This window comes from Pseudophryne corroboree, chromosome 1, assembly GCF_028390025.1.
Source record: "Pseudophryne corroboree isolate aPseCor3 chromosome 1, aPseCor3.hap2, whole genome shotgun sequence".
NCBI lineage: Eukaryota > Metazoa > Chordata > Amphibia > Anura > Myobatrachidae > Pseudophryne > Pseudophryne corroboree.
In genome coordinates this window covers 308325443-308347148 of record NC_086444.1, presented here as the reverse complement: position 1 = coordinate 308347148, position 21706 = coordinate 308325443, and the positions used below count along the sequence as shown (strand labels likewise).

General features: G+C 47.3%; 1 protein-coding gene and 1 pseudogene across 1 annotated transcript in view; both read left to right on the top strand.

The window, feature by feature from the left end:
- MLXIP (MLX interacting protein) overlaps window positions 1–21706 on the top strand; it is a 173083-nt gene that overhangs the window by 71196 nt on the left and 80181 nt on the right. The gene's annotated exons all lie outside the window — the stretch shown is intronic.
- Window positions 15564–15682, top strand: LOC134933629 (5S ribosomal RNA; annotated as a pseudogene).

Below are 21706 nucleotides of genomic sequence, written 5' to 3'. Positions count from 1 at the left end.
TACTGTGTGGCATTATGTGTATAAGGTGCTCTACTATGTGGCATTGCGTATAGAAAGGGCACTACTGTGTCGTCTAATGTGAATAAGGAGCAATAGGGTGTGGTGTAATGTGAATAAGGAGCAATTCAGTGTGATGTAATGTGAATAAGGGGCTCTAATGTGAGGAGTAATGTTTATAAGGAAAAGTGATACTACTGTACGATGTAATATGAATTATGGACACTATCGCATTATCAAATGTGAATAAAGTTGCAGTACTGTGTGGCATAATTGGAATTGGGGTTACTATTGTGTGGCCATGCGCCCTTGCCAGCAAAAACACACCCCTTTTTGGGCTGTGCGCCAAATGTGCGAACTGTTCCTATTTAAAATATAGGGGGTACAAACACCAAAATAAGGACTGCTATGGGTTAGGGGTGATGGTGCTGGGAAAGAGGTGCAAGGTCAAAGGCGGAACCAGCGGTGGTGCTAGGGGGCACCAGCCAAAATCTTGCCTAGGGCATCATATTGGTTAGGGCCGGCTCTGCATATAGCGCTGGGGTGTGTGCTGGCATACTCTCTCTCTCTGTCTCTCCAAAAGGCCTTGTGGGGGTTCTGTCCTCAAATAGAGCATCCCCTGTGTGTGTGGTGTGTCGGTACGCTTGTGTCGACATGTTTGACGAGGAAGGCTATGTGGAGGCAGAGCAGGTGCAGATGAATGTGGTGTCTCCGCCGACACCTGATTGGATGGATATGTGGAAGGTGTAAAATGATAATGTAAACTCCTTGCATAAAAGGTTGGATAAAGCTGAAGCCTTGGGACAGTCAGGGTCTCAACCCATGCCTGATCCTACAGCGCAGAGGCCGTCAGGGTCTCAGAAGCGCCCACTATCCCAAATTGTTGACACAGATATCGACACGGATTCTGGCTCCAGTGTCGATGGCGATGATGCACAGTTGCAGCCTAAAATGGCTAAAGCCATCCGCTACATGATTATAGCAATGAAGGATGTATTGCACATCTCAGAGGAAAACCCTGTCCCTGACGAGGGTTTATATGTTTGGGGAAAAAAGGCAAGAGGTGTCTTTTCCCCCTTCACATGAGTTAAATGAGTTATGTGAAAAAGCTTGGGATTCTCCTGATAGGAAAATGCAGATTTCCAAACAGTTACTTATGGCGTATCCTTTCCCGCCAACGGACAGGTTACGCTGGGAATCCTCCCCTAGGGTAGACAAAGCTTTGACACGCTTATCTAAGAAGGTAGCTCTGCCGTCACAGGATACGGCCACCCTAAAAGATCCTGCGGATAGAAAGCAGGAAGGTATCCTGAAGTCCGTTTATACACATTCAGGTACCCTACTAAGGCCGGCAATTGCGTCGGCCTGGATGTGTAGTGCTGTAGCAGCATGGACAGATACTCTGTCTGAGGAACTTGATACCTTGGACAAGGATACTATATTACTGACCTTGGGGCATATAAAAGACGCTGTCCTATATATGAGGGATGCCCAGAGAGACATTTGCCTACTGGGCTCTAGAATAAATTAATGTCAATTTCTGCCAGAAGTGTCCTGTGGACTCGGAAATGGACAGGTGATGCAGACTCAAAAAAGCACATGGAGGTTTTACCTTACAAGGGTGAGGAATTGTTTGGGGACGGTCTCTCGGACCTAGTTTCCACAGCTACGGCTGGGAAGTCAAATTTTTTGCCATATATTCCCTCACAACCTAAGAAAGCACCGTATTACCAAATGCAGTCCTTTCGATCACAAAGAGGCAAGAAAGTCCGAGGTGCGTCTTTTCTTGCAAGAGGCAGGGGTAGAGGAAAGAAGCTGCACAATACAGCTAGTTCCCAGGAACAGAAGTCCTCCCCGGCTTCCACTAAATCCACCGCATGACGCTGGGGCTCCACAGGTGGAGTCAGGAGCGGTGGGGAGCGCGTCTCCGAAATTTCAGCCACCAGTGGGTTTGCTCACGGGTGGATCCCTGGGCTATACAGATTGTGTCTCAGGGATACAAGCTGGAATTCAAAGTGATGCCCCCTCACCGTTACCTCAAATCGGCCCTGCCAGCTTCCCCCATAGAAAGGGAAGTAGTGTTAGCGGCAATTCACAAATTATATCTCCAGCAGGTGGTGGTAAAGGTTCCCCTCCCTCAACAAATGTTTGTGGTTCCGAAACCGGACGGTTCGGTCAGACCCATATTGAATTTAAAATCCCTGAACATTTACCTGAAAAGGTTCAAGTTCAAGATGGAATCGCTCAGGGCAGTCATTGCAAGCCTGGAAGAGGGGGATTTTATGGTGTCTCTGGACATAAAGGATGCTTACCTGCATGTCCCCATTTATCCACCTCATCAGGAGTACTTCAGATTTGTGGTACAGGACTGTCATTACCAATTCCATTGCCGTTTGGTCTGTCCACGGCACCGAGAATATTTACCAAGGTAATGGCAGAAATGATGGTGCTTCTGCGAAAGCAAGGAGTCACAATTATCCCATACTTGGACGATCTCCTCATAAAGGCGAGGTCCAGAGAGCAGTTGCTGATCAGCGTAGCACACTCTCGGGAGGTGTTACAACAGCACGGCTGGATTCTGAATATTCCAAAGTCGCAGCCGATTCCTACGACGAGTCTGCCCTTCCTGGGCATAATTCTGGACACAGACCAGAAGAAGGTGTTTCTCCCGGAGGAGAAGGCCCAGGAGCTCGTGGCTCTGGTCAGAGACCTCTTAAAACCAAAACAGGTGTCGGTGCATCAATGCACGCGATTCCTGGGAAAGATGGTGGCGTCATACGAAGCCATTCCATTCGGCAGTTTCCATGCGAGGACCTTTCAGTGGGATCTGTTGGACAAGTGGTCCGGATCACATCTACAGATGCATCGGCTGATCACCCTATCCCCCAGGGCCAGGGTGTCTCTTCTGTGGTGGCTGCAGAGTGCTCACCTTCTCGAGGGTCGCAGATTCGGCATTCAGAACTGGGTCCTGGTGACCACGGATGCAAGCCTCCGAGGGTGGGGGAAGAAACTTCCAGGGGCTGTGGTCAAGTCAGGAGACTTGTCTGCACATCAATATCCTGGAACTAAGGGCCATATACAACGCCCTGAGTCAAGCGGAGCCTCTGCTTCGCAACCAACCGGTGCTGATTCAGTCAGACAACATCACCGCAGTGGCTCATGTAAACCGCCAGGGCGGCACCAGAAGCAGGGTGGCGATGGCAAAAGCCACCAGAATTCTTCGCTGGGCAGAGAATCACGTGCAAGCACTGTCAGCAGTGTTCATTCCGGGAGTGGACAACTGGGAAGCAGACTTCCTCAGCAGGCACGACCTCCACCCGGGAGAGTGGGGACTTCATAAAGAAGTCTTCACACATATTACAAATCGATGGGAACTGCCACAGGTGGACATGATGGCATCCCGCCTCAACAAAAAGCTACAAAGGTATTGCGCCAGGTCAAGAGACCCTCAGGCGATAGCTGTGGACGCACTAGTGACACCGTGGGTGTTCCAGTCGGTTTATGTGTTTCCTCCTCTTCCTCTCATACCCAAGGTGCTGAGAATCGTAAGAAAAAGAGGAGTGAGAACAATACTCATTGTTCCGGATTGGCCAAGAAGGACTTGGTATCCGGAACTGCAAGAAATGCTCACAGAGGACCCATGGCCTCTGCCTCTCAGACAGGATCTGTTGCAACAGGGGCCCTGTCTGTTCCAAGACTTACCGCGGCTGCGTTTGACGGCATGGAGGTTGAACGCCGGATCCTAGCGGAGAAAGGCATTCCGGATGAGGTTCTTCCTACGCTGATAAAGGCTAGGAAGGAGGTGACAGCAAAACATTATCACCGTATATGGCGAAAATATGTTGCTTGGTGTGAGGCCAGGAAGGCCCCTACAGAGGAATTCCAGCTGGGCCGTTTCCTTCACTTCCTACAGTCGGGAGTGAATATGGGCTTAAAATTAGGGTCCATTAATGTCCAGATTTCGGCCCTATCTATTTTCTTTCAAATGGAACTGGCTTCTCTTCCTGAAGTTCAGACGTTTGTGAAGGGAGTGCTGCATATTCAGCCCCCTTTTGTGCCACCAGTGGAACCTTGGGATCTTAACGTGGTGTTGAGTTTCCTGAAATCTCACTGGTTTGAGCCACTTAAGACCGTGGAGTTAAAATATCTCACGTGGAAAGTGGTCATGCTATTGGCCTTAGCTTCGGCTAGGCGTGTGTCAGAATTGGCGGCTTTGTCATGTAAAAGCCCCTATCTGGTTTTGCATATGGACAGGGCAGAATTACGGACTCGTCTGCAATTTCTGCCGAAGGTGGTGTCATCTTTTCATTTGAACCAACCTATTGTGGTGCCTGCGGCTACTCGTGACTTGGAGGATTCCAAGTTACTAGATGTAGTCAGGGCTTTGAAGATTTACGTAGCCAGAACGGCTGGAGGCAGGAAAACTGACTCGCTGTTTATCCTGTATGCATCCAACAAGCTGGGTGCTCCTGCTTCAAAGCAAACTATTGCTGGCTGGATCTGTAACACGATTCAGCAGGCTCATTCTGCGGCTGGATTGCCGCATCCAAAATCAGTAAAAGCCCATTCCACAAGAAGGTGGGCTCTTCTTGGGCGGCTGCCTGAGGGGTCTCGGCTTTACAGCTTTGCCGAGCAGCTACTTGGTCGGGTTCAAACACTTTTGCAAAATTCTACAAGTTTGATACCCTGGCTGAGGAGGACCTTGTGTTTGCTCATTCGGTGCTGCAGAGTCATCCGCACTCTCCCGCCCGTTTGGGAGCTTTGGTATAATCCCCATGGTCCTTACGGAGTCCCCAGCATCCACTAGGACGTTAGAGAAAATAAGATTTTACTTACCGGTAAATCTATTTCTCGTAGTCCGTAGTGGATGCTGGGCGCTCGTACCAAGTGCGGACTTCTTCTGCAATACTTGTATATAGTTATTGCTTAAATAAGGGTTATGTTATGGTTGCATCAGGTTTGTCTGATGCTCTGTTGTTGTTCATACTGTTAACTGGGTACGTTTATCACGAGTTATACGGTGTGATTGGTGTGGCTGGTATGAGTCTTACCCTGGATTCCAAAATCCTTTCCTTGTACTGTCAGCTCTTCCGGGCACAGTTTCCTTAACTGAGGTCTGGAGGAGGGGCATAGAGGGAGGAGCCAGTGCACACCAGTATTCCTAATTCTTTCTTAAAGTGCCCTGTCTCCTGCGGAGCCCGTCTATTCCCCATGGTCCTTACGGAGTCCCCAGCATCCACTACGGACTACGAGAAATAGATTTACCGGTAAGTAAAATCTTATTTTAGATCCCAACTGCATGACCAACTACAGACCGGTATCAAATCTTCCTTTCCTAGGAAAGGTTATTGAGAAAGTGGTTGCAAATCAACTGGAAACCCGCCTGACAACCCATGATATATTTATGATCTATTCCAATCAGGATTCCGGAGAAGACATAGCACTGAAACAGCCCGTGTGTGTGTGTGTGTGTGTGTGTGTGTGTGTGTGTGTGTGTGTGTGTGTGTGTGTGTGTGTTAAATGATCTTCTGATGGCAAGAGACAGAGGTGACTGTTCAATATTAATCCTTCTGGATCTCTCTGCAGCATTTGATACCGTGGACCATGGGCTTCTGATTGAGCGACTGATACATTGTTGTGGACTGGATGGCACAGTCCTAAGCTGGTTCAAATCATTTCTCACAGGCAGGTGAGAGTATCGTCTGGAGTATACTCATCACCATCAGTGCCATTGCCATGTGGTGTCCCATAAGGGTCTATACTATCCCCCATGCTTTTTGCAGTATACATGCTCCCGCTGGGTGAAATAATCAGGCGCCATGGCCTGGTTTACCACTGCTATGCAGATGATACACAACTGTACTTGTCCTTTGCTCCGGGCACTGATAACCCAATAGCAACCCTAAATGACTGTCTAGCTGAGCTCCAGTAGTAGATGAGCACCAGTTGGCTGCGACTGAACCCGGATAAAACAGAGGACCGCAACATCAAAGGACAAGACTGCAACATAGCCAACCAACTGGACTTACACTCGGGGATTCTGAATTACAAACCACTGATTGTGTGTTGAATCTTGGCATTGTCCTGGATGGTGGCTTGACACTTAAACATCAGATATCAGCCACAATCAAATCCTCATTCTTTCACCCGAGGAACATAGCCAGAATCAAGCACTTAATTCCCTCAGATGATCTGCCAAAAGTCATACATGCATTTGTATCATCTGGATTAGACTAATGCCCTCTACCTTGGTCTCCCAGCAAAAGAATTGCACCACTTACAGCTGGTGCGAATCCCAGCTGCCAGGCTGTTAACCAACCAGCCCCGTTCTAGCCACATAACACCCATCCTCTACTCCCTTCACTGGCTTCCTGTAAGATGGCGAATCATCTTCAAGATTGGCTTACTAAGTTTAAAAGCATTACATGACCAGAGCCCAAGGTACCTGTAGCAGCTTCTGATCTCATACTGCCCCACTTGATTACTGCGATCTATAGATAAAGAACTTTTAGCAGTACCTAGAATCTCCCGTAATTCATTTGGGGCTCAAGCTTTTAGTCATGCGGCTCCGACTCTATGGAACTCACTTCCCCGCAGAAAAGTAGACTAAAGACTTTCCTGTTTACTCAAGCATTTCCATAATGTCCCTTTTAGTATCTACACGCTTCTGTATTTTATGAAAAGCTGTTCTGTACTTCATTATTTTCTGTACTATGTTATGCTATGTATCTGTTCTGCGCCTTAAGTCCTATTGGAGAAAGAGCGCTATATAAATAATAATAATAATTAATAAGATTATTATTAATTCTTCTGTGCAGACATAAGGTCATATATAGAACATATGCTATTGATCCATCTAGTTGAAATAAAACCATTTCTTTATATATATTCTGATACAATATACAATTCTGATATTGCTGTCTGCGCATAAATGTCACCTCTCTCTCACAGGAGAGCTGGTAGGCTTTGCTAAGCAAGTGCGTTTACTGAGTGCGTTTGAAGCACTGCAGGCTTTTATAGTCTTACAGGACATGGTAGTGCGTCCCACCAGAGAAAGGGCAACAAGGGAAAGAGTCTGCATTCAAGGCAAAATAGTATTCCAGAGGTCTTATACTACTGTGTCCAGAGGGGTATGGGTCGTTGGGTCGACAGTTATTAGGTCGACATGGGCATTAGGTCGACATGTACTAGGTCGACATGTGTTTTTGGACTGTTTTTGGTGTTTTTTTCTTCGTAAAGTGACGGGGAACCCCAATTAGTGCTTCGGGCAAGGTGCCTCGCTCCGCTACCACTTCACTCGGCACAGGTTACCGTTCCAACCTAACGACCGTATCTTGTCCAGAGAAATATTATGGAATTTAGGTTGTCTGTATCAGAAAATATATAAACTGATAGTTTTATAAATAGAACCTGTGGTGAGGTGAGCAGACTTGGTATAGTGGTTAGCATTACTTTACCAAAGCACTATCTGTGTGGAGTTTGTATATTCTCCCAGTGTTTGCATGGCTTTCCTCTATGTGCTACAGTGCCCTCTCACACTCCAAATACATACAGGTAGATTTATTGGCTTCTGACAAATGTAAGCCTAGTGTGTGTTTATGTCTGTCCATGTGAGTGGGAATATAGTGTACGCCCACTCAGGTAGGGAGAGCTTGTAGGCTTTGCTAAAGAAGTGCGTTTACAGAGAGCTAAACGTATCTTTAAAGCCCTGCGGAATCGTGCATGAGCAATATAAATAATTAACAACTATAGATGTTGGATAACTAAAGGCCGATGTGGGAGAGATGTGTGATGAGCGAACCGGTCAGCACACATCTCTCCCACCGCTCAGCACAGCGCAATGTGTGCGGAGGAGACGGGGGGCCGCTCATTTCACCCGCAGGGTCAGCACACATCTCTCCCACCGCTCCGCACAGCGCAATGTGTGCTGAGCGTGCGGAGGAGACGGGGGGCCGCTCATTTCACCCTGCGGGTGAAATGAGCGACCTGCTAGATTGGCCTGCATGCAGGCCAATCTAGCACCAGCGATAGCAATGCGCGGGGCTGCGCATCACTACCGCTGTGGGGCATACACACGGAGCGATCATGTTTAAAATCTAAGCAATCTAGTCAGAGTACCCCCCTTTAGAATCTACAAAAGTCTGTATTCAGAGAGCTTTCCGTGCTCTAGCGAAGATTATGAAAATCTTAATTTTATTTGTATTGCTCTTTAATAGTCCTAGAACCAGCACTCCACCTTCTGTATAGGTTGCTAATAGCCTCATTTTATTTGTGTGTATCTTTAAAGATGTTGCAGCAGACATTGTAGTGTGTTTCTCCTGGGTAATAATGATTGTGACTCGCATGTGTCCTTAATTAAAATAGTGGATCTATATGTGTCAATGTCGGTCCTGATTAATGAGTTTGTTAGTGACATGAGTGTGAAGTTTAAGGTACTGCCAGTAGTTCATAAATTGGCAGTGCTTCATGTAATGGTAATGTTGATTTAACAGATAACTAAATCCAATGACAAACACATTTCTAAACTGATAGTGCCAGCTGTGTTACTGAGCATGAAACACACGAGTGGGAGGTGGTAAAGTGTCACAGAGTGCACAGTATGTATGTCATCTAATACCCACTTTATCAAAGTTGGCTCTCACAGTTTTTACTTAAGCCAAATTCACAAACAAATACATTAATATATGTTGGACAATTTTATTAGTTATCATCCTACTTGAAATTCCAAGTGACGGGGAAAAGAAACGTTTATGTGCACATACACAGCAGGCTTACCTGTAAGCACCATGTAAGCATTTGTTTATTTTCTTAATACACGTGGTGAATTTCCAGTGAAGCTGCGGAGAACACGTGTGTTGATTGAACTTTAACATCTGTGTGGCACAACATTCCCTTCTTTGGAGCACTAGTTGTTTTTTATAATGTAGACTGTGCAATATTACAATACAGGTTGAGTATCCCTTATCCAAAATGCTTGGGACTAGACGTATTTTGGATATGGGATTTTTCCGTATTTTGGAATAATTACATACCATAATGAGATATCATGATGATGGGACCCAAGTCTAAGCACAGAATGCATTTATGTTTCATATACACCTTATACACACAGCCTGAAGGTCATTTTAGCCATTATTTTTAATAACTTTGTGCATTAAACAAAGTGTGTGTACATTCACACAAATCATTTATGTTTCATATACACCTTATATACACAGCCTGAAGGTCTTATAATACAATATTTTTAATAAATTTGTGTATTAAACAAAGTTTGTGTACACTGAGGCATCAGAAAACAAAGGTTTCACTATCTCACTCTTACTCAAAAAATTCCGTATTTCGGAATATTCCGTATTTCGGAATATTTGGATATGGGATACTCAACCTGTATTGTGTAGTGTTTTTTGTTTTTTTCCCCCATTCTGTATTTGGAGCCACGTATTGAATATATGATTACGCATGGAACTACTATCCGATAAGTATCCCGCTACATTTTGGTTTTTGCTTAAACATATATTGAAGCGCAATTGTTTATTGGATGCCAATTACATACAGTATCTGTATTGGGTAAGGTGACCCGTATTATTTGATAACTTGCTGTTTTAATTAAGTCAGCGCGAAGGAGTCTATACCACTATATAAATTGCTGGATGGCAGAAGCTACTTGATGGCAGCAAAAATTCAGTATCCATATAAATGTTGCATGTGCCCTTTTTCCACTAAGCCCCACAATTGCAGCATTGTACTTCGTCTGCAGGGTCATGACACAGCTTATGCTGCGACGTTACCCCACATCTCCTGGGTGACTTGTGTAAAAAGCCAGCAAGCATGCACTCATGTAACGGCTTTCTCTTCCAGTATGCCAGTGACAGCTGAGAAAAGTCTTTTCATATTGGCTAAGAAACATTCTGTAAAGGCACTGTGCCCGCATTAAGAGTCTCATTTGGAGCGGTTAGGTAGGGAGATGAAGAGAAATAATCATTAATGGATTGCCTGCCACTTAGAAAAGCCTGGTACTTCACCCTCCTGCAGGCCCGATACACTGATAACTTTGGGGCCCCCCTTGACCAGTGATGAGAGAGGGAGAGAGGGTTGGGTCAGAGAAAGAGGGAGAGGGGGTTTAATGGAAAAAGAGGGAATTGGAGAAAGAGAAAAGGTGTCAGACAGAGAGGAGCGTGAGATAGAGTGTCAGAGAGGGAGGTGAGAGAGTTTGTCAGGGAGAAAAAAGAAGGGAGCAAGAGAGATGGAGAGTGTCAGGAAAATAAAGGAAGAGATAGAGCGAGGGGGGATAGTGTGTGTCAAGGAGAGATAGACAGTCTTCCCCTCTCTCCCTGACAGTGTCTCTCTCACACTGACTGTGTCAGGGAGAGAGTGGGTGAGAGAGACACCATCAGAGAGAGAGAGGAAGAGTCACGGAGGGGGAGAGAGAGAGAGAGAGAGACAGTATCAGGGAGGGAGAGAGGGTGAAAGAGACAGTATCAGGGAGTGTCAAAGAGCGAGAGACCAAGTGTCAGGGAGAGAGGTGGAGAGAGTCTTAGAGGCAGTGTCGGGGAGGGAGGGAGGCAGTGTCAGGGAGGGAGGTGTCGGGGAGGGAGGGAGGCCGTGTCGGGGAGGGAGGCCGTGTCGGGGAGGGAGAGAGGCCGTGTCGGGGAGGGAGGCCAAGAGACTGTCGGGGTGAGAGAGACTGTGTCAGGAAGAGTCAACAAGAGGCAGTGTCAGAGAGAGAGAACAAGTGTCAGGGAGAGTGGTGGAGAGAGTCTCAGAGAGAGGCGGAATCATGGAGGGAGAGAGAAAGGACAGTATCAGGGACGGAGAGAGAATGTGTGTCAGGGAGAGACAGTGTGAGGGAGAAAGAGCAAGAGTGTCAGGGAGAGACATAGTCTCAGGGAGAGAGAGAGTGTGTCACGGACAGAGAGAGTGAGTCGGGGAGAGAGGAAACAGTGTTAGGGAGAGAGACTGTTGGTGAGAGAGCAAGCTGGAGAGACATTACCTGACTACAGAACACATCTCTCATGGGGGCGGACACTTCTTGGCATTAGGCCCCCCGCCCCCTAAACAACCGCAAATCGTGGCCCTGCTGACGGGAGCCGGCATTGGTAATCGGGAAGGGGGTGGGGTTGTTCCTGTGAACATTGGCACCCCTCAGGACCTCGGGGCCCGGGACGGGGGTAACCTTTGTACCACCCTGTCGCCGGGCCTGCTCTCCTGCAACACTTGGCTCAATCAAACCAAATCATCCCAGGAATGAAAAGCCAATTTCATTGAGATGAGCCCATATAGTTTACTAGTACCAAATGCTGTCTTTTTTTATTATATATTTTTTTAACAAGTTTTTCATATATAAGTTTTACTTTTTTTTTTTTATATATATCTGCTTTTAGACTGTCTGATTTTTGTTGTACTGTGGAACTGACAATCCCAAATTTGGCCTTTCAGTTCCACTATGTTTGAACAGTTCTGCAGCTAGGCTAATTCAGCTATGAGACTGGCACAGTAAACTGTCCAGGAGAAGTAAGAGTTAACTTCCTGCTTCAGTTTCCTTAGCTGCCTTTGTGATATTTTGTTTTTATTAACTACTATTCTTCTAGATGGTAAATTTAAAGTCTTATCTGTATTTAATAATTTTATTTATATTGCACATTTCTCCAAAAGAACTCAAGGCACTTTATAGACTGTGGGCCAGGGGTGGCCAACCAGTCAGGGGCAAAGAGCCAGAAAAGATCTGTAGTCAAGACCAAGAGCCACTATCATGCGCGTGCGCAAATATGAGGGCGTGGCCTAGTTGTCACAAAGCCACACCCCTTATTTGTGTGCACACCTTTCGGTATGACGTTTGTAGAAGTATGACCTCATATCATAACCCCGTTTTTCATCATGTTGTACAGTGCCAGATACATATAATGTCCCAGTACAGTGCCACATATATATAAAAACGCCAAAAAATGGGTGCCTCCACAGTGCCAGATACATATATGCCGCCAGTGCCAGAAACACATGTCCCCCCAGTGCCTGCTATGCTCCCAGTGCCTGCTATGCTCCCAGTGCCAGATATGCCCCCAGTGCCAGATACACATGTGCCCCCAGTGCCTGCTATGACCCCAGTGCAGATACCCATGTCCCCCCAGTGCCTGCTATGCCCCCCCCAGTGCTTGCTATGCCCCCCTCAGTGCCTTCTATGCCCCCAGTGCAGATACCCATGTCCACCCAGTGCCTGCTAAGCCCCCCCCCAGTGCCTGCCATGCCCCCCCAGTGCCTGCTATGCCCCCAGTGCAGATACCCATGTCCACCCAGTGCCTGCTAAGCCCCCCCCCCCAGTGCCTGCCATGCCCCCCCAGTGCCTGCTATGCCCCCAGTGCAGATACCCATGTCCACCCAGTGCCTGCTAAGCCCCCCCCCCAAGTGCCTGCCATGCTCCCCCAGGTCCTGCTATGCCTCCAGTGCAGATACCCATGTCCCCACAGTGCCTGCTATGCACCCCCAGTGCCTGCTATGCACCCCCAGTGCCTGCTATGCCCCCAGTACAGACACATGTCCCCACAGTGCTCACCAGACCCCCCTCCCCCGTTCTGCTGCCCTCCGCTCACCGCGCTGCTGCTGCTTCTCTCTGGCGGCGGTGTCTCTCTTGAATTAGGCGCCGGTCCTTGAGCCAATCAAAGCTCGCGGTCCGGCAGCCAATCAGGAGCCTTAGCTGCCGGTCTGCGAGCACTGATTGGCTCACGGGCCGGCGCCGAATAGAAGCGAGACACTGCTGCCGGAGAGGCGTGCGTGTGTCTGGGGATTGGGGGCAGCGGTGGCCAGGAGCCGGCCAAGCCGCATGCGGCGGCCACCCCTGCTGTGGGCGATTCAGTTGTTTATTTAATTACTCCCATAGCTCCTGTCTAAAGTGACAGTTATTCAATTGTTTGTGTGTGATCAGGCCCGCACTGACCGCGACAGGTGAATTCTTGTTCCCAAATACACGGGATTAGCCACATTAAGTAGCTTTTCCTTGCACCTAGGCCCAAACCTCAGGAAGGTGGGAGTAACAATCATCAATAAGTGCAGCTAAGCATCCAAAACAATTGAATAGTGTTCAGTCACTTCAGACTGAGCGATAAACCCTTTAACGGTTTTAGAATGTTAGATATACTGTACACCAGTCTCCAGTGGGTTAAAAAAAATAATTTTGGTAGGTGGCGCTATGACCATTTGCACTGCAGGGTAATTAATCACTTTTAAAATCTACATACTTTTAAGTGACTGAGGTTTGTGAAGGATTTTCGTTAGTGCCATGCATGCTTTAACTTCAAGCAAGGCTTATGTGATACTGCGTCATAGTGTTGTGAAAAAGGTCTGTAGAGCACTGCAGTTTAACCAGGCAACATTCTGTCTGAACTTTCATGTCCAGGTAAAATAGGAATACATGAATAAGATTTTGGTATGTTACTGCATTTTCAGTGCAGTTGTGATTAATGCATCTTCATAGTGTAATGACCAGAACACAGATTTTCACCCTTATGTAATCTTAAAACATGGTACTTTGAAGATGTGAATCATGTATAAGCAGATATGTCAGGTGTTTCAAATAGCCATTGTTCCATTCAGTCACATGCTGAGCCTCTAAGTACTTTTGCCTCAACCTTTGTATATGTGGCACATTTAGTGTAAAAGGAAATAGTTGCTAGGCTAAATGGTTGCTATGGTCTCTCATACCAGATATTGACTTTCATTTTATAACCTCTGTTCTCTGCAACAGTCTTCATACAGGTACCCTAGTGTCCTCAGCTGCCTTTTGGCGAGAAGGATACATCTGGTGAATGTTTATGTCCATTCTCTGTTCCATGATGCAATAGGTTTTGCAATACTGCAAGCTATCTGTGATTTTAAGGCAAGGAGTTCCATGTTGGGTCGTCTTATGGCCAATGCTGTTTTTAGTCTCTCTTCAAACATCACTTAAGAACCTTATTTTAAGATCGAAAGAAAACGACTATGGGATTAAAGTGCAATCCTCACTCATACAGTTACCTGTTGTTTTACATAGTCAGGGTATTGCTTAATAGAGGAAAGTAACAGAGTAACTGGTGCCAGCTTACTATGTGATTGTGCCAACGAGGAAACAATAGCACTGGGGAAACAAGGGGAGCTTGGTGTAAAATTGCTTCCTCTGAAAGAAGTTACTGGACTGACAATCACTGCAGCCACCTTGACATTGTAGAATACTATATAATACTAGGAGGGTTGATGTGTATGGAATCACGAATATGCATCAGAAAGAGAGAGAGAGAAAAAAAAGAAAAAAGACTCTTGTTTGGGTGCACTCTTATTTATCAGAAAATCGTACAATATGGATAGGACTTTAAAATTAACTTTTATTAATTAATCAATAAAATAATGTCAAGGTATATCCAGGAAGCACACAACAAAACATATACGGCACATGTATTTTAAAAAAGGACTATATATAAGGTCCAAAATCTTGTGTAATTAAGGGAGCATGCGACCGGCCCAATAGGTGTGGTCTATTTAACGTGGACCCTTGGCCCAAAATAAGGTAAAAGAGGGGGTTATTAGACCTGTAGATAGGTCAATTCAATAATGACTCTTGGGTAATATTAAATGATCAATATAATGATAAAGTTGGCTATTACTGAAACTCCGTAAAGCCAAAAGAATCTTGGTGTATGTTGTCTACGCAGCAAAAGCGCATTGGGTCTAGTCACTGTACAGATGAGGTATAATAAGATTGTACTGAATTCAAGGAGGAAAGATAGGCAAATGGTGATTCTGCTGTCTGTGTTAGGCACAGAGTATGTTTCCGTGCCGGAAGTGATCAAGTCCGGTCCACGGGCGAAACGCATTTTCCTCCACTGGGCTGACTCTTGGATTTCTGAGGATTATGGTGACCCGTTGATCTGGACCTAACCAGACTGGTACACAATTATGTATCCACTAAACTCTATTCTCCATATGCCATGAATCTTTCTTACAGTGATTCTGTTGTATGATACTTGTTATGCCTATGCATTGTAATGAATTTATCTTCCTAATAGCTTAACCTATTGGCATATACATTTACTGTTTCCTGGGGACCTATTATGTGTTAAACCCAGGACTTTAAATGTATTCCAATAAGCATATGCACTGATTAACCATGCCTATGCATTGTAATTAATTTATCTTCCTAATAGCTTAACCTATTGGCATATACATTTACTGTTTCCTGGGGACCCATTATGTGTTAAACCCAGGACTTTTAGTTTATACCAATAATCGTATGCACTGATCAACCACAGTTCAGATTGAAACTAACACTAAATTGTACTTGCTCAATCTTCCCTGTATTCTGCATTATAAATCCACTGTCTCTCTAGTCATTTCCCACCTTTTTTATATATAGACTTTCACTGAAGATTCAGAGGGCATGATGCGGTCATCCCGGTTGGGACCGCATGACGCATTCCCTCTGTCTATTGCTGGCAGCAGATCCTTTTTTGCGGCTATCCCTTTTCCATTTTGGATGTGACTTTCCACCTTAAGCTACTCAATAGGTGCACTCTCATCCGTGATCCCTGAGTTGTGTGTCATCTCTCGACTATCACACCACACTGTATACTCCCAAAACCTTCCGATCTTGGAAGCTAAGCAGTGTTGGGCTTGGTGAGTACTTGGATGGGAGACCACCTGGGAATACCAAGTGTAGTAGAATCACATTGGATATCATACCCTGTGCCTAACACAGAGCGCAGAATCACCATTTGCGTATCTTTCCTCCTTGAATTCATCCAAACACTGGCACTCTGTACAATCTGATTATACCTTATCTGTACAGTGACTAGACCCAATGCACTTTCTCTGACGTCCTAGTGGATGCTAGGAACTCCGTAAGGACCATGGGGAATAGACGGGCTCCGCAGGAGACTGGGCACTCTAAGAAAGAATTAGGACTACTGGTGTGCACTGGCTCCTCCCTCTATGCCCCTCCTCCAGACCTCAGTTAGAATCTGTGCCCGGCTCGAGCTGGTTGCACACTAGGGGCTCTCCTGAGCTCCTAGAAAAGAAAGTTTTTGTTAGGTTTTTTATTTTCAGTGAGATCTGCTGGCAACAGACTCACTGCTACGAGGGACTTAGGGGAGAGAAGCGAACCTACCTGCTTGCAGCTAGCTTGGGCTTCTAGGCTACTGGACACCATTAGCTCCAGAGGGATCGAACACAGGCCCAGCCTCGGTCGTCCGGTCCCGGAGCCGCGCCGCCGTCCCTCTTGCAGAGCCAGAAGCAAGAAGAACGTCCTGGAAATCGGCGGCTGAAGACTCCGGTCTTCATTAAGGTAGCGCACAGCACTGCAGCTGTGCGCCATTGCTCCCCATGCACACCACATACTCTGGTCACTGATGGGTGCAGGGCGCTGGGGGGGGGGGGCGCCCTGGGCTGCAATTAGATTACCTTAAAATGGCAAAAAACACATAATATAGTCTAATAAACTATATATGTGTAAAAATCCCCTGCCATAATATTAATATAAAGAGCGGGAGAAGCCCGCCGAAAAAGGGGCAGGGCTATCTCCCTCAGCACACTGGCGCCATTTTCTCTTCACAGCTCCGCTGGAAGGACGCTCCCCAGGCTCTCCCCTGCAGTTTTCAGGCTCAATAGGGTAAAAAAGAGAGGGGGGGCACTAAATTTAGGCGCAAAACTGTGTGTATTATAGCTGCAAAAATCACGTTGTGTAGTGTAAATCCCTGTTTATATAGCGCTGTGGTGTGTGCTGGCATACTCTCTCTCTGTCTCCCCAAAGGACTTTGTGGGGTCTTATCCTCAGTCAGAGCATTCCCTGTGTGTGCGGTGTGTCGGTACGGCTGTGTCGACATGTTTGATGAGGCTTATGTGGAGGCGGAGCAGGTGCCGATAAATGTGATGTCACCCCCTGCGGGGTCGACACCAGAGTGGATGGATATGTGGAAGGTATTAACCGACAGTGTCAACTCCTTACATAAAAGGCTGGATGACGTAACAGCCGTGGGACAGCCGGCTTCTCAGCCAGTGCCTGCCCAGGCGTCTCAAAGGCCATCAGGGGCTCAAAAACGCCCGCTACCTCAGATGGCAGACACAGATGCCGACACGGAGTCTGACTCCAGTGTCGACGAGGATGAGACATATACACAATCCACAAGGAGCATCCGTTGCATGATTACGGCAATAAAAAATGTGTTGCACATTTCTGACATTAACCCAGGTACCACTAAAAAGGGTATTATGTTTGGGGAGAAAAAGCAACCAGTGGTTTTTCCCCCATCAGCTGAGTTGAATGAAGTGTGTGAAGAAGCGTGGGCTTCCCCCGATAAGAAACTAGTGATTTCTAAAAAGTTACTGATGGCGTTCCCTTTCCCGCCAGAGGACAGGTTACGCTGGGAGACATCCCCGAGGGTGAATAAAGCGCTCACACGCTTGTCAAAAAAGGTGGCACTGCCGTCTCAGGATACGGCCGCCTTAAAGGAGCCTGCGGATAGAAAGCAGGAGGCTATCCTGAAGTCTGTATATACACACTCAGGTACTATACTGAGACCTGCTATTGCTTCAGCATGGATGTGCAGTGCTGCAACAGCGTGGTCTGATTCCCTCTCTGATAACATTGATTCCCTTGACAGGGACACTATATTGCTAACCATAGAGCATATTAAAGACGTAGTCTTATCTATGAGAGATGCACAGAGGGATATTTGCCGGCTGGCATCTAGAATAAATGCAATGTCCATCTCTGCCAGGAGAGTATTATGGACTCGGCAGTGGACAGGTGATGCGGATTCTAAAAGGCACATGGAGGTTTTGCCTTACAAGGGTGAGGAATTGTTTGGGGATGGTCTCTCGGACCTCGTTTCCACAGCAACAGCTGGGAAGTCGACATTTTTACCTCAGGTTCCCTCACAGCCTAAGAAAGCACCGTATTATCAGGTACAGTCCTTTCGGCCCCAGAAAGGCAAGCGGGTTAAAGGCGCGTCCTTTCTGCCCAGAGGCAGGGGTAGAGGGAAAAATCTGCACTATACAGCCAGTTCCCAAGAACAAAAATCCTCCCCTGCTTCCACTAAATCCACCGCATGACGCTGGGGCTCCACTGGTGAAGCCAGGTGCGGTGGGGGCCCGTCTCTGGAACTTCAGCGACCGGTGGGTTCGCTCACAGGTGGATCCCTGGGTTCTACAAGTGGTATCTCAGGGATACAAGCTGGAATTCGAGACGTCTCCCCCTCGCCGTTACCTCAAATCAGCCTTGCCAGCCACTCCCCCGGACAGGGAGGTAGTGCTGGTGGCAATTCACAAGCTGTACCTCCAGCAGGTGATAATAAAAGTTCCCCTCCTTCAACAGGGACGGGGTTACTATTCCACAATGTTTGTGGTACCGAAACCAGACGGTTCGGTGAGACCCATTCTAAATTTGAAATCCTCGAACACTTATATAAGGAGGTTCAAGTTCAAAATGGAATCGCTCACGGCGGTTATTGCAAGCCTGGAAGAAGGGGATTACATGGTATCACTGGACATCAAGGATGCTTACCTGCATGTCCCCATTTACCCACCTCACCAGGTGTACCTCCGTTTTGTGGTACAAGACTGCCATTACCAATTCCAGACGTTGCCGTTTGGTCTGTCCACGGCACCGAGGGTATTTACCAAAGTAATGGCCGAAATGATGATACTCCTTCGAAAGAAGGGAGTTATAATTATCCCATACCTGGACGATCTCCTGATAAAGGCGAGGTCCAGGGAGCAGTTGTTGGTCGGAGTAGCACTATCTCAGGAAGTGCTACAACAGCACGGCTGGATTCTGAATATTCCAAAGTCGCAGCTGGTTCCTACGACGCGTCTGCTGTTCCTGGGTATGATTCTGGACACAGAACAGAAGAAGGTGTTTCTCCCGGAGGAGAAGGCCAAGGAGTTGTCATCTCTGGTCAGAGACCTCCTGAAACCAAAACAGGTGTCGGTGCATCACTGCACGCGAGTCCTGGGAAAGATGATAGCTTCTTACGAGGCAATTCCATTCGGCAGATTCCATGCAAGGATCTTTCAGTGGGATCTGTTAGACAAGTGGTCCGGATCGCATCTTCAGATGCATCGGCTGATCACCCTGTCCCCGAGGGCCAGGGTGTCTCTGCTGTGGTGGCTGCAGAGTGCTCATCTTCTAGAGGGCCGCAGATTCGGCATACAGGACTGGGTCCTGGTGACAACGGATGCAAGCCTCCGAGGTTGGGGGGCAGTCACTCAGGGAAGAAACTTCCAAGGACAATGGTCGAGTCAGGAGGCTTCCCTACACATAAATATTCTGGAACTAAGGGCCATTTACAATGCCCTAAGTCAGGCAAGACCCCTGCTTCAAAACCAGCCGGTGCTGATTCAGTCAGACAGCATCACGGCGGTCGCCCATGTAAACCGACAGGGCGGCACAAGAAGCAGGATGGCGATGGCAGAAGCCACAAGGATTCTCCGATGGGCGGAAAATCACGTGATAGCACTGTCAGCAGTGTTTATTCCGGGAGTCGACAACTGGGAAGCAGACTTCCTCAGCAGGCACGACCTCCACCCGGGAGAGTGGGGACTTCATCCAGAAGTCTTCCAACTGATTGTAAACCGTTGGGAAAAGCCACAGGTGGACATGATGGCGTCCCGCCTAAACAAAAAGCTAAAAAGATATTGCGCCAGGTCAAGGGACCCTCAGGCAATAGCTGTGGACGCTCTAGTGACACTGTGGGTGTACCAGTCGGTTTATGTGTTCCCTCCTCTTCCTCTCATACCAAAGGTGCTGAGGATAATAAGAGAGAGAGGAGTAAGAACTATACTCATCGTTCCGGATTGGCCAAGACGGACTTGGTACCCGGAACTGCAAGAAATGATCTCAGAGGACCCTTGGCCTCTGCCTCTCAGACAGGACCTGCTACAGCAGGGGCCCTGTCTGTTCCAAGACTTACCGCGGCTGCGTTTGACGGCATGGCGGTTGAACACCGGATCCTGATGGAAAAGGGCATTCCGGTTGAAGTCATTCCTACGCTGATAAAAGCTAGGAAAGATGTGACAGCAAAGCATTATCACCGCATATGGCGAAAATATGTTGCTTAGTGTGAGTCTATGAAGGCCCCCACGGAAGAATTCCAGCTGGGTCGTTTTCTGCACTTCCTACAGTCAGGAGTGACTATGGGCCTAAAATTGGGTTCCATTAAAGTCCAGATTTCGGCCCTGTCTATTTTCTTTCAAAAAGAACTGGCTTCACTGCCTGAAGTTCAGACGTTTGTTAAGGGAGTGCTGCACATTCAGCCCCCTTTTGTGCCCCCGGTGGCACCTTGGGATCTCAACGTTGTGTTGGATTTCCTAAAATCACATTGGTTTGAGCCACTTCAGACCGTGGAATTAAAATATCTCACGTGGAAAGTGGTCATGCTTTTGGCCTTGGCTTCGGCTAGGCGGGTGTCAGAATTGGCGGCTTTGTCCTGTAAAAGCCCATATCTGATCTTCCATATGGACAGAGCAGAATTGAGGACGCGTCCCCAATTCCTCCCTAAGGTGGTATCAGCGTTTCATTTGAACCAACCTATTGTGGTGCCTGCGGCTACTGGGGACTTGGAGGCCTCCAAGTTGCTGGATGTAGTCCGGGCCCTAAAAATCTATGTTTCCAGGACGGCTAGAGTCAGAAAGACTGACTCGCTGTTTATCCTGCATGCACCCAACAAGCTGGGTGCTCCTGCTTCTAAGCAGACTATTGCTCGCTGGATCTGCTCCACGATTCAACTTGCACATTCTGCGGCTGGACTGCCGCATCCTAAATCTGTGAAGGCCCATTCCACGAGGAAGGTGGGCTCTTCTTGGGCGGCTGCCCGAGGGGTCTCGGCTTTACAACTTTGCCGAGCTGCTACCTGGTCGGGATCAAACACGTTTGCAAAATTCTACAAGTTTGATACCCTGGCTGAGGAGGACCTTGAGTTTGCTCATTCGGTGCTGCAGAGTCATCCGCACTCTCCCACCCGTTTGGGAGCTTTGGTATAATCCCCATGGTCCTTACGGAGTTCCCAGCATCCACTAGGACGTCAGAGAAAATAAGAATTTACTCACCGGTAATTCTATTTCTCGTAGTCCGTAGTGGATGCTGGGCGCCCATCCCAAGTGCGGATTGTCTGCAATACTTGTATATAGTTATTGCCTAACTAAAGGGTTATTGTTCTGAGCCATCTGTTCAGTGAGGCTCCGTTGTTATTCATACTGTTAACTGGGTATAGTTATCACGAGTTGTACGGTGTGATTGGTGTGGCTGGTATGAGTCTTACCCGGGATTCCAAATCCTTTCCTTGTTGTGTCAGCTCTTCCGGGCACAGTTTCCCTAACTGAGGTCTGGAGGAGGGGCATAGAGGGAGGAGCCAGTGCACACCAGTAGTCCTAATTCTTTCTTAGAGTGCCCAGTCTCCTGCGGAGCCCGTCTATTCCCCATGGTCCTTACGGAGTTCCCAGCATCCACTACGGACTACGAGAAATAGAATTACCGGTGAGTAAATTCTTATTTTTGCTGCGTAGACAACATACACCAAGATTCTTTAGGCTCTACAGAGTTTCAGTAATAGCCAACTTTATCATTATATTGATCATATAATATTACCCAATAGTATTTGTTGAATTGACCTACAGGTCTAATAACCCCCCTTTTTACCTTATTTTGGGCAATGGGTCAACGTCAAATAGACCACACCTATTGGGCCGGTCGAGT